The sequence below is a fragment of the Pinus tabuliformis genome, chromosome 6, assembly GCF_031772625.1.
Source record: "Pinus tabuliformis cultivar Carrire ecotype Pingquan chromosome 6, CPIR1, whole genome shotgun sequence".
Taxonomy (NCBI): domain Eukaryota; kingdom Viridiplantae; phylum Streptophyta; class Pinopsida; order Pinales; family Pinaceae; genus Pinus; species Pinus tabuliformis.
Window position 1 is genome coordinate 781,958,570 of NC_142292.1, and position 12,991 is coordinate 781,971,560.

Genomic DNA, 12,991 nt, shown 5'->3' on the forward strand with positions numbered 1-12,991 from the left:
GAAAGTCTCCACTACCATCTCTGTTTGGAGATTGGAGTGCAGCCTATACCAGCCACAAAAATACGCAGTTCTTCACTTTATACATGCTGCAACATAGTCTCGTTTATGATAGATCTTTCCATGCACTTCACTCTTGCACCATACACCTTCATCACTGCTTCGTGCACATACCTCTACACGCTTTATCTTGCTGTTCATTGAGTTCAGGTAGCTTAGGTTAATGAATTTTCATCTTGGTGACAGTCATAAGCCATTTGTTTCATTTACACTGCTTTTCATCATTCTATTACCTCCTTCTTCGTCTTGATCACACATACAACCACATCCTCGACCTCTGCTCCGCTCTGTTATCTCCTAAACTCCTCCACTCCTCACGTAACTCCATCCTTTAGACATTTCGTTGTTATAACCTTTCATCCATCAACCCACTTCATACACTCATTCTCCATCCTACTTCTCCACTCCTGAGCCATCACCAGCCTTATTCCTACCTTACACATCTCCCCCTACCATTCCATCACTCCACCATCACCTCAAACACCCACGGTAGGCCATCCTGTAGCAATTTGTAGACTTCCTGTAGAAACCCCTGCGTTTCCTGTAGAATCCCCTGCAGACATCCTGTAGGAGGCCACTCACTCGGTTGCTGAGCCTTTGAACGTGAGGAACCTCTGTGGACTGATGCTAAGGATCTCTGGGGACCTCTCCTAGCCTCCCCAACCTTTCCCAAGCTTTCCTTCCTTCCGCATCACATCTGCACAACCAAACCCTAATAAGCACAAAATCACAATCACTTCATCCACTTAAAGAAAAAATACAAAAACATGTCTTTTAAGATGCAAGTAGATTAGATTCATGCATTTTCACTTATTAGAGGTAATGGCATCATTGGTAGAAGTTTCCTTCACATTCTTTGCATCATAGAGGTTAGACTAGTTAAATTAGGGTTTCCTAGGGTTTCCATGTTTTGATTTGCTTTCAGTTCATTTTTGCCAAGTAGAGTAGTCTTCTTTGAGCTAGCTTTCGTCCATCATTGATAAAGCTTCTTCTGTGAGCCTATAGAAGTTGGCTTGAGCCCTAGCGGACTTGTGCCAGCTGACCAAGTGACAGCTGCGACAAGAGCTAGTACTTGTGCATACAGCACCGTCGCTTCCAAGTTTGTACGAACTACTGGGTTGATATAATTAAGAGACAGGAATCCCCAGGAGTTGTAGCATTATTGCTACAATACTGGAGCTCACCATCTTTTTGGCGCCGTTGCCGGGGAAGCGTCAGAGTATTAGTAATTGTTGCTTTTCTTCTACTTCCTTACTCTTGCCTTCTGCTAGTAGTTTACTTCATTTCCATTCTGCAAAAGTAGCATAGCATTTCCTGCTTTCATAGATTAGCATTTCCTGCTTTCATAGACTAGCATTTCCTGCTTTCATAGACTAGCATTTCCTTTCTGCAATTTCATTTGAGCAAAGTAGATTAGTTCTTTCCTGCTTTCAGTTAATTTTGCATCTTTCATAGTTAGATGTAGATCAATCTGTCTCAGTTTTGCAGGTACCAAAAGAAAAGCAAAGCAAAAGCAAGCAAAAAGAAAAAGAAAGTCTTTTCCATTTCATGCCTCATAGGAACCGAGATAGATCAGGCAAATTCCTACCAAACACCCCCACCACATCACTGAGTCACCCTTCTCTCTTCTTTGGTGACAGTGACCCAGAGGAACCTATAGGTGAACAACCTGAGATATCCAAAGACCCTATAGTAGAAGAAGAGTTAGAGACCAATCCATCTGAAGCTATGGCTGACAATAGAAGAGAAGATGAGAGAATAGAAGGTGCCTTCCCCATCCGAGAGACCAATGGAGAGATGAAAATGAAAAACATTAGCCCCTCCGCCTTACCTCACTTCCATGGGTTGACCACTGAAGATCCAGACACCTTCCTGTTTGAGTTTGCTGTCCTTTGTAGAACCTATGACTATACTGAAGACGAGCAAAAGTTGAAACTTTTCCCTTCCACTCTCAAGGATGCAGCACTACGCTGGTTCATGGGTTTACCTGGGAATAGTATCACTACTTGGGCTCAGATGCAGCAAGCTTTCAACACCAAGTACCGGGATTACTGTAGGTCCAAGGAAACAAAAGGGGAAATCTTTCGGATGTCCATGGGAAATGATGAGTCCTTAGAGGATTATGAGGAGAGGTTCCAACTAAGCTATAAGCGGGCCAGGTGCACACTTGACCCTGAATCCCTCAAGTTGGTCCTACTCCGAGGAGTCCCTGAAGATCTCTTAGATACCCTTCACATGTTAGCTGGGGGGGACATTTACGAACTACCTTATGAGGACATCAAGAGTGTATTTAGAAACCACTCCAGGGCAGCTCGGAAACGAGGTAGAGGAAACCACCTCTCCACTAGTGTCCCTTTCTCCAAACATGAGCGTGCGAACCAATTAGAAGATCTTAAGAGTGAGGTGAGACAAACCATTGCCATGCAGCTTGATACATTCAGGATTCAACAAAATAAAGAAGAGGCTGAGAGAGCCTTGGCTGTCTTCTGTCCTAGGTGCACAAGGAGGCACCCTAAGAACGAATGTCCATTGCATTCGGTTGAAGTGTGTTTCGTTTGTGAGGAGGACCATCCCACAAATCAGTGTCCAACCTTACCTGGGTTTAAAGCCATGTACCAAGGGACCGAAGCTTCCACAGAGCCTCTCTATTACTTCAACCAAAGGAGGCCACAAGGATCTAGACCTTATCAGCAGGGGATGCAAGGGGCATCTCAAGCTTATTACAACCCCAACCAGTCAACTCCTATGCCTTCCTGGGGTCCCCCTGCTCATCCTTCATGGTCCATGCCTCCTCCATGGTCTTATCCACCTCAGTACCCCACTCAACCTACTTCTCATCCATATCACTCACATACCCAGCCACAGCCTCAATGGAATGCACCTCAGTCGGGGTGGAGGCCCCAATACAACACTCCTCCTGCCATTTTTCCTCCACCACCAGTGCAACCTCAACCATTACCTCCGGCTCCTCCAAGGCAACCTCAAATGCATGCTCAACCGAACCCGAACCCCAACAATAGACAGGCCCAGCAGGTATACACTGGGGAAACCTCATGCCCTACCTATGCTGTGGAGATCCAGGAGATCAACCTTAGATCTGGAAAGACTCTTCCAGATCGCCAGCCTCCTCCCCCAGAGGATGAGGAAGACCACCAAGAGAGTGAGCCAAAGCCTATTCCACCCTTTCCTGAGAGACTAACAACCCCCACACAACCTAACCTAGAAGAAGATGAGCTTTTGGGTGAGCTCAAGCAGTTGTGTGTAAAAATCCCACTTCTCCAAGCCATCAAGGATGTGCCCATATATAACAAGCTGGTTAAGGAGAAGTGTTTCAAGCACCCAGGCAGACGGAAGAAAGATGCCTCAACTATCAATGTCATAGGACAACTGTCTGACCTTATGCTAGGACAAGTCATCTGCCCAAAGTACCTAGATCCTGGAAGTCATGTAGTAGATGTTCACATCAATGGCACCATTATCCCCCACACCTTGATTGATCTGGGGGCGGCCATCAATGTGATGACCAGGGATACCATGCTTAAACTCAATCTTCAGGGTTCCTTGAGGAAGACCTCGACAGTACTGGAATTAGCAGATCGCTCCACCGTGACTCCCGAAGGGATTGTGGAGGATGTCATGGTCTCCATTGATTCTTGGGAATACCCTGCAGACTTCCCGGTTCTGCAACCAAAGGCCAAGCTTACTGGATATCCTCTCATTCTGGGAAGGCCTTGGTTAGCTACTGCAGATGCTTACATAAGTTGTCGGGCAGGAAACATGACCATCAAAAATGGTCCCATGTCCAAGCAACTAGTCCTATACCCTCCTGCCCAACCCTCTTTAGAGCATGACTTACCACTCTGGTTGGAGGAAGGAGAAGAAGACGAGGTGTATTCAGCACCTCTGTGTACCCTAGATACTACTAGAAGAAACCCCCCAACCGAGGATGACTTGATCGAGAACTTGATCCAAAACCCACCTACCAGTGCACTACCCTTAGAGGAATTGGTGGAGGATGCCCAAGCTAGCACCTTAGTGGATCTCTGTACAACCAACCCTGTTACTCCCAGAGTCAAGAACGTGGAGTTCGGCCCTGAGAGAGCATTGAAAATCAGCTCCTCCTTATCTCCTTCCCAGGAAAAGGAGCTGTGTAGTCTGTTGGCCAACCACCTAGATGCTTTTGCTTGGAGCTATAAGGAGATGAAAGGAGTCCATCCTTCGGTCTGTACTCATCACATATATATCAAAGAGGACTGTAAACCGGTTAGGCAACCGCAGAGGAGAATGAATCCTGCCCTTAAGGACATTGTCAAGGAAGAATTGCAAAAACTGTTGGATGCCGGATTCATCTACCCCATCTCAGATAGTGAATGGGTGTCCCCTCTAGTGTTGGTTCCCAAGAAGAATGGGAAGTGGAGAATCTGTGTGGATTACCGTGAACTGAACAAAGCTACCAAGAAAGACCATTTCCCTCTACCTTTCATAGATCAAGTGTTGGATGGACTGGCAGGAAAGAAGTTCTTCTCTTTCCTGGATGGGTTTAGCGGGTACAATCAAATCCAAATCAGCCCGAAAGACCAAGATAAGACCACCTTCACTTGCCCTTGGGGTACCTTTGCCTATCGAGTCCTTCCCTTTGGGCTATGCAATGCTCCTGCTACCTTTCAGAGAGCTGTCTTGAGCATCTTCTCCGAGCTGGTCCATGATGCAGTGGAAATCTATATGGATGACTTTACTCCTTATGGGGCCAACTTCCAGGAAGCATTGTCCAACCTAGGGAAAGTCCTAACCAAATGCACCGAGATGAACCTGTCCCTCAGTCCTGAAAAATGTGAATTCCTGATGACTGGAGGGACCGTGCTAGGCCATACCATTTCTTCCCAAGGATTGCAGGTGGATCCTAACAAAATTGCTCTCATCAAGAGGGTTCCACCTCCTCAAAAGGTAAGGGATGTCCGGAGTTTCTTGGGATTAGCAGGATACTACCGGGGATTCATTAAAGATTTCAGCAAGCTAGCCTCACCATTGTTTGGCCTATTGGCAAAAGATGTGGAGTTTAAGTGGACTGACGATTGTCAGAAGAGTTTGAATGAGTTAAAGGACAAGTTGGTGTCAGCACCAATCTTGAGAGGTCCAAACTGGGCCCTACCTTTCCACATCCACACTGATGCCTCGAACAAAGCCATAGGTGTAGCTTTAGGACAAGTTGAGCAGAAACTTCCATATGCCATTTACTTTGTTAGCAAAAACTTGTCCAAAGCTGAGCTGAATTACACTATAACCGAGAAGGAATTCTTGGCTGTGGTCCATGCATTGAACAAGTTCCGACATTATATTACTGGTTACCAGACCTTTGTACATACTGACCATGCAGCTATTAGATATTTAATGAATAAACCAGATGTGAATGCTCGTATCATTAGATGGTTACTTTTATTGCAGCAGTTTGATCTAACCATTGTTGATAAACCAGGTAGAGAAAATGTTGTTGCTGACTTCTTGTCTAGATTGGATTTGTCTGCAGATGAAGATGGGACGGTGGATGACCAGATGCCTGATGAGCATCTGTTTGCTATCTCAGTACTCTCTCCATGGTTTGCTGATATAGAAAACTACCTTGTTTCAGCTCAGTTCCCTCCGCACCTCTCTTCAAAAGAGAAGAGCAGAATCATCAGAAAAAGTGCCTCATTTACTTGGATCGGGGGCAACCTGTTCAAGCTTGGCCCCGATCAGATCCTAAGGTGTTGTGTAAGGGAGGAGGAAGTCTTTGATATCCTCCTCACTTGTCATGATGGGCCTTGTGGAGGGCATTTTGCAGCAAAGAGAACTGCCTTCAAGATCCTGCAGGCAGGCTACTATTGGCCCACACTTCATCAAGATGTCAGAAGATATGTCAGTCAGTGTGACCAATGCCAAAGAATGGGGAAACCGACCCAAAGGGATGAGATGCCTCTCCAACCTCAAGTGACTCTTGAGCCATTTGAGAAGTGGGGCATGGACTTTGTGGGTCCAATCAATCCCTCTTCGAGGCAAAGATCCTACATCATTGTGTGTACTGACTACTTGACAAAGTGGGCAGAGACTAAAGCAATCAAAGCAACAACAGAAGAGAAGGTGGTCGAGTTCTTAAGAGAGAACATCTTCTACAAGTTTGGCTACCCAAGAGAGCTGGTGACCGATCAAGGGAGCCAGTTCACATCCAACTTGGTTGAAGACTTACTGGCTCATCACAAGATCAAGCATAGGACTTCCACTCCCTATCATCCTCAAGCAAATGGGCAGGTGGAAGTCACCAATAGAGCATTAGAAGGGATCTTGACCAAAGTGGTGAGCAGCAGCAGAAAAGATTGGGCAGATCGCCTGGTTGAGGCCACATGGGCCTACAACACCACTTGGAAGACCACCACCGGTTTCACACCATATGAGCTGGTCTATGGGAAGAAAGCTTTGCTGTCCATTGAGTTTGAATACAACACCTTGAGGATGGCAGCTCAGCTGGACCTAGATCTCAGCCATGCACAACAAGAGAGGCTGCTACAGCTGAATGGCCTGGACGAGCACCGCATGTAGGCCCTCCTTCACTCAGAAGTGGTTCAACTTCAGAGGAAGGTGTGGCATGACCAACATCTCCATGACAAGCAATTTCAGCCGGGAGATTGGGCCTTGTTGTATGACTCCAGGTTCAAAGACTTCAAGGGGAAGTTGAGAACCAGATGGCTGGGACTGTATGTAGTGGAACAATGCCATGACAATGGATCTATCCTCATTCGAACCATTGATGAGGAAGCCATTCCCATGCTTGTCAATGGGCATCGATTGAAGATCTACAGGAGACCTCTCTCAAGACAAGAGTTTATCAAAACTATGGAGAAATCTGTATTGGTCATAGAGAAGGGTTCTGCCTCTTCCTCTGGCACACCCTGAAAGAAGATCTGAAAAAAAAAAAAAGAAAAAAGAAAAAAAAGAAAAAATAAAGATCCTTGGGTGAAAACCTCTCTGAGGCGCCCAAGGCAGGTAGTAGGGGTGAAAACCTCATTGAGGCACTCCTATTGCTTTTTCAAAAAAAAAAAAAAGAGAAAAGGTTGAAAAAGATCCTTGAGTGAAAACCTCTCTGAGGCGCTCAGGGCAGGTAGCAAGGGTGAAAACCTCTTTGGGGGCGCCCCTGTTATCTTTCAAAAAAAAAAAAGAAGAAAAAAAGAAAAAAGAAAAAATAATAAGCACAATATGAAAATTGCATGCAGGTTGCAGATGTTCTATGGAGGAGAAGAAGCCTCTCCAATCACAGCCAAGGGTCCTTATCATGTTGTCGAGGAACCTCATCAGTACCTCCTCCAAGAGCACCCATGTTTTTCAAGGTATGTGCAATTTTATCATGGTTTGAATCTTCTACAGGAAGCTGCTGTCTTTCTACAGGAAGGCACAGTCTTTCTACAGGAAGGCACAATCTTTCTACAGGAAGACGCGGATTCTCTATAGGAAAGTGCAGACTTTCTACAGGAAGGCCGAACTTTCTACAGGAAGCTCTGTGTCTACAGGAAACTTCTTGTAGAAGTTTGGGACGACCAAAAATTTGTTTCAAACGGAGATCTAGCGGCTGAGGAATGGGTAGGATGCATGCATGCCACTGTTGGCACCCCTGAACATTGCTGTTACCTTGCTCCACCATCCTCGTCGCCATGCAACCGAGATCCCTGCACCAGCAGACGAGATCAATGAGTTCTCGTGGTAAAGCCATGTGTCAAAGAAAAACAAGCACCAAGAGCTCATACCACATCCATGTCGAGCATCAGAAGCTCCGGGAGCGTGATCAGAAGATTCTATCCATCGTCGTGCAGCATGCACCCAAGGAGGCGAGACTGTTACAAGGCACCCCGCGGGAATCCTGTAACAGTCAAACCTGCATGAGTGGATACCATTCACAGCACCGCCCTCTGCAAGCAAAACACGGGCGCAGGCAACCAGAGCATCCACTCCATCGCCAGCATCCTGTAACCATGAGCCTCCGGGACTGTGTAAGCCGCATGCAGCAGGTAGATCCGCTCCCCGTCGTCCAAAAACCGAAAAATCGTGTGCAGCCGCGCGCAGGTAAGTGTCCCAACCCTTCCTTCCACCAAATCGCATGAGTATTACTTTGATTTGTTTGCATGGCGTAGAAATGAATGGTTGAGCGGCTGTATGGCCAGTTGACTGGCCATGTCGGCCAGTTATGGTATAGTCGGATGCTTGGGTGGCAGCCACGACAAAGAAAATACGCAACACGCACGTGAGGATAGTCTCGTCAACTGAGAAACGAGTTTAACCGAAAAGGGCGGCGGCAGATCTGTGGGAATGAATGCGGCAGCGAGTGAATATGCAGGCGAATGATGGGTGACGTCGCCCAACGGTCCGGCGGGGACAGCTCACCCCCCGCGCCACGAGCTGCGCCGATTCAAAATCTAATCGGCTAGATTATGCACATGTATTCATCAACCTCCACTTCAAAACTCGAGTGGCTCTTCTGATTTCCTCTGCACGTTGATACGCTGAGCTTTCGGCTACCAGAACGCCGGTGAAGCACATCTTGACTGCTGGCCAACTATAGTCCTCCTCGAAGTTTGCACACTGCTCCTACAGGAACAGTTTCTACAGGAACGCAGTCCTACAGGAAGCAGTCTCTACAGGAACGCAGTTCTACAGGAAGGTGAATTCCTCACGTAAGAAAAGGTGGCAGAAAAAAGGTAACCCTGAAACTCCTTCCGCAATTGGCTTTCAAAGGTGGCAAGATCATTATTCACAGTCTGGTCATAAAAATATCGGATTGCTGTGCCTATACTATCGCTTCTACAGGATAGCAGTATAATTAGACTGTGGTTTGTGAATTGAATGCATGCTCTGCCTAAACTAGACCGAATCTCCTTTGCATTTGTCACCTTTAGTCAAAACCCCCGTGTTCATCATGCCGGGTGGGTTTATCAGGCGGGAACCCACAGATTCCACCAAATTAAGGAGAAACCCGGCAGTGGTAGAGCTCTTCACCAGAGCACAATGGATGCCTTTTTGTGATAAGCTGCAGGGCTACGATGATGAGGTAGCTGAGGAATTCTTGCAGGCTTTGAAGCCTAAATCCCAGACACTGGCCACAGTAAGCTTCAGAGGTCTAAGCCTCAAACTCACCCCAGAACATATCAGTCGGATCACAGAACTTCCTATGGGTTTGCCGTGGGACAAGGAAGAACGAAAGCAGAGCCAGCAAGCAAAGAAAGAATTCTTTCCACCCGAGGAAGAATTCTCGGAGGATAAGAATGGAGTACGAAGGACCAGTTTGTTACCACCTTGGAATGAAGTCAGTTTGCAAATCATGAAATATATTACTTGTGAAGGCCGGTTCAGCATCGTATATGCATATCACTTTCGGCTACTCACTGAGTTGAGGCACCGAATTGACCTTCCTGTAGAGCAAAAACTGAGCATCCCTTATTATCTCCTGCAGTCCCTAATGGAGTGTGCTACAAAGCTAAGAGAGGGCATACCTGATCAGATAGCCCACCATGGGTTAATAAAACTGCTTGTGGAAGATGCATTGCACTCATATAAGGTCCCCCTCTCATGGGAATCCTTCCGCAATCTAACACGATATGGGGACATAAAAATTCTAATCGAAGATAGTGGCTCCTCCAGCAGTGAAGACAAGGAAGCAGTGGCTGAGGAAAAGAAGGACAAAGAAAAGGGTGGCACACCTATCCTGTCAGCAAGGGAAAAGAGGATGAAAGGCAGAATGGACAAAGCTGAGGTAGTCCACGTCAGCCCAAGTACCTCAACAGCACCTGCAACCAAAGCAAAAAGCAAAATTCAGGCAGGTAAGCAAGCAAAGACGGAGACACCTGTACCTACAGGAAAACAGAAGCAGGCTTCTACAGGAAGCCCGAAAATCACTAAGGAACAGACTTCTACAGGAAGTCCGGAAACAAAGACACAGGCTTCTACAGGAAGCCCAAAGACTCAAGAAAAGGCTCCTACAGGAAGCCCAAAGCTGCTAAAGGAAAAGGCTCCTACAGGGAGCCCAAAACCGGTCAAGAAAGGGTCTTCTACAGGAAGCCCAAAAGTGCTGAAGGAAAAGGCTTCTACAGGAAGCCCGAAATTGCAGAAACAGGCTTCTACAGGAAGCCCCAAAAAGGTAAAAACCAAAGAAAAGGAGGTGGATATTCTGGCACGGGAGGCAACAGCTGTATTAGTTGGCCTCAATACGCCACCTCAGCCGAAAGACAAGAGGAAGAGGGAGACTCCTCTGTACTTTAAGGCTCAGAGAAGTGTTAGGATAAAGACGGGCAAGCCACAGGCCCAATCTAGAAGGCCCGATCGTCATCGAAGATACACCTACTTCTCCCAAAGAAAAGTCACCCTCCAAGGTCACAGTCACCTACGAGAAGGGGAGTCCAAAGAAAAATACATGGCAGGAAAAGTTAGAAAAAACTCAGCTACAGGAAGCAGAAAACGTTCTACAGGATACTCTGGCCCGGCTACAGGAAACAGAAAAGAGGGAAGGAGAAGGACCCTCATCACCAAGGGAGGGTGAGGTAGAACTGCCTGAAGAGATAGCAAGAGAACACATACCAGAACCTGGCCCTTCGCCCAATCTGAATTCATATTACACCTTTTTAGAGGCGGGCAAAATCATACCGCAGAAATTCACCGTGCCTCTATTTTTTGAACTAGAGAAAGAAAGAGTCCGTTCCCACACATGGATGCAGATCGCCAAATCAAAGGGTGTGGCAGACATAGGCCCTCTACAGGATCAACTCAGGGAGGTCAGGAGTGAATTCACCATGGCTAAACATGTGGCTAGTTGCCAGCAGGCACTTCTACAGGAAGAAAATCAGAAGTTACGATTGCAGCTACAAGAACTAAAGGCAAAGGCAGGAACATCCTCCAAGGATATCACAAATGAACAAGAAGGCAAAAAGGAGCTGACCACCAGTCCTGAAGAGCCAATGACACTTCTACAGGAGGCAGAACAGCAGACAAGAATTGAAGTGCAAGCCTTAAAGGAACAGCTGCAACAAAAGGAAGCACAATTGGCCTGCATGGCCAGTTGGGCCATGGAAGCAATTCAGTGCAGAACGCCCGCAAAATCCTATGGATTGTTTTTAAAGGATCAATGGCTTCAGTTCCAAATAAACACCTTGGCCCAAAGAGGTATTGCACACATCCAAAACCCACAACAATTTTCTGAATTATGCACTGCTAGTTCGGCAGAAGACAAAGCCAAATTGGCAGAGTTTTACCTCCACAAATTGGCTTTGCCTAATGAATTCTCATGGGATCCCAACATTGCCTTGGGTGATATACAATTGATGGCCCTCGCCTCATGGTTAAACCATGAAGATCAAAGAGCAGCTGAAGCAAAATCGGTCATGAACCGAGAAGTGAGCGAACCACTGTTCATTAGGCCAGAACTAGAGGACCCAATGGCACTCATCTCAACCCACCAACAGTTGGCTACGGATCCCACAGCTTCCTTGAGGTTTATGGACCAACAAGCCCAGGCCATAGCTCACTTTGAAGACATGGAAAGGTTGTTGGGAGAAAGTGCTGCCCAGGCTTGTGCACACAGATGGAATACCATGGCCCACAGCTTGAAAATCCGAGAGTACCATACCCCCATCCGGATGAGAGAAGCTTTGGCAAGGGTTGACCTTTACAAAAAGTCCATGCAAAGCCTCCAGGCCAGCTGGATTGGCCTTAAACTCAGCCCACCACTATTGCTAGGATTGACTGAAGGAAAAACAAAGGAAGATGACAGTCAACAATGGGAAGAGGTAAACAGAAAAGCAGGGTTTCACATCTACAGAGAGGACCCTACCACAGAGCCTTGGGATGCAAGAGAAGCAGTGAAAGCAATGAAAGATGAGGACTTGGACTAAGTTGCTCAAGGATGAGCAAATAGTTTAGCTGGGGGGCGATGATGAGCCCCAATTTTTGGTATAATTTGGGCTCATTTGGCCTACTTGTTTTGCTCAAACCATTCACTTTTTACTGCTTATGCATGCATTTCTTAGTTTATTCGTGTTGTTTGTAGGAAGAAGGGTAGACACTTTATCTACGTGACTAATGCATTATGATTTCAGGTTTTTGCATTAAAAGGGAGAAAAGACCACGTGAAAAGGAGACAAGGAGACAATGAGGTGGCACTGCTGGTTTTTAGGAGAGGATGTCCACAGTCTTGGGACCCTCCTCGTGATTCCCACCATAGCTCCGAGCTCCAATCCATCTCCCCACCGAGCTTAGAAGCAGCCAGCTGTTCTACAGGAACAACAGTTACAACTGTTCTACAGGAACAACAATTATGACTGTCCTACAGGATCAACAAGTTAAACTTCAGTTGGACAGCCGAGCTCCTAAAATCAAGGACACCTGTTGGATGATCGTTTTGCATAAGTATGGAGGCCGTAGCCTTTGTTAGGTTGTTGAAACTCTCGCATTACTATTGTAATTTTTGAGCACAGCTCGGTCTTTGTTCCTTTTTGTAAGCCAATTTGGCATGACATCAGATTATGAATAAAGAAGGCAGATTTTGATCTAGTTCTGAGTTTTCTCAAGGAGCTATAGCTCTCAGGTTAGGGCCCAACCTGAGAGCAATAGATCTCCTCAGTGTTGTAATGTGTTTGCATTTCATTCCAGCACTTTGAGTTTGTTTATGTTCACATGCAATTCGAATTCACAGTTTGGTAATTTAGTCGTTTTCATGAGCATAGATAGGACTAGTTTATGGTGACTTGCTTTCAGTTGCTTAAGTTTGATAGGAGGATAGATATAATCTCTTGGAGCTCCAGCAAAAAGGGTTGAGAAAGTCTCCACTACCATCTCTGTTTGGAGATTGGAGTGCAGCCTATACCAGCCACAAAAATATGCAGTTCTTCACTTTATACATGCTGCAACATAGTCTCGTTTATGATAG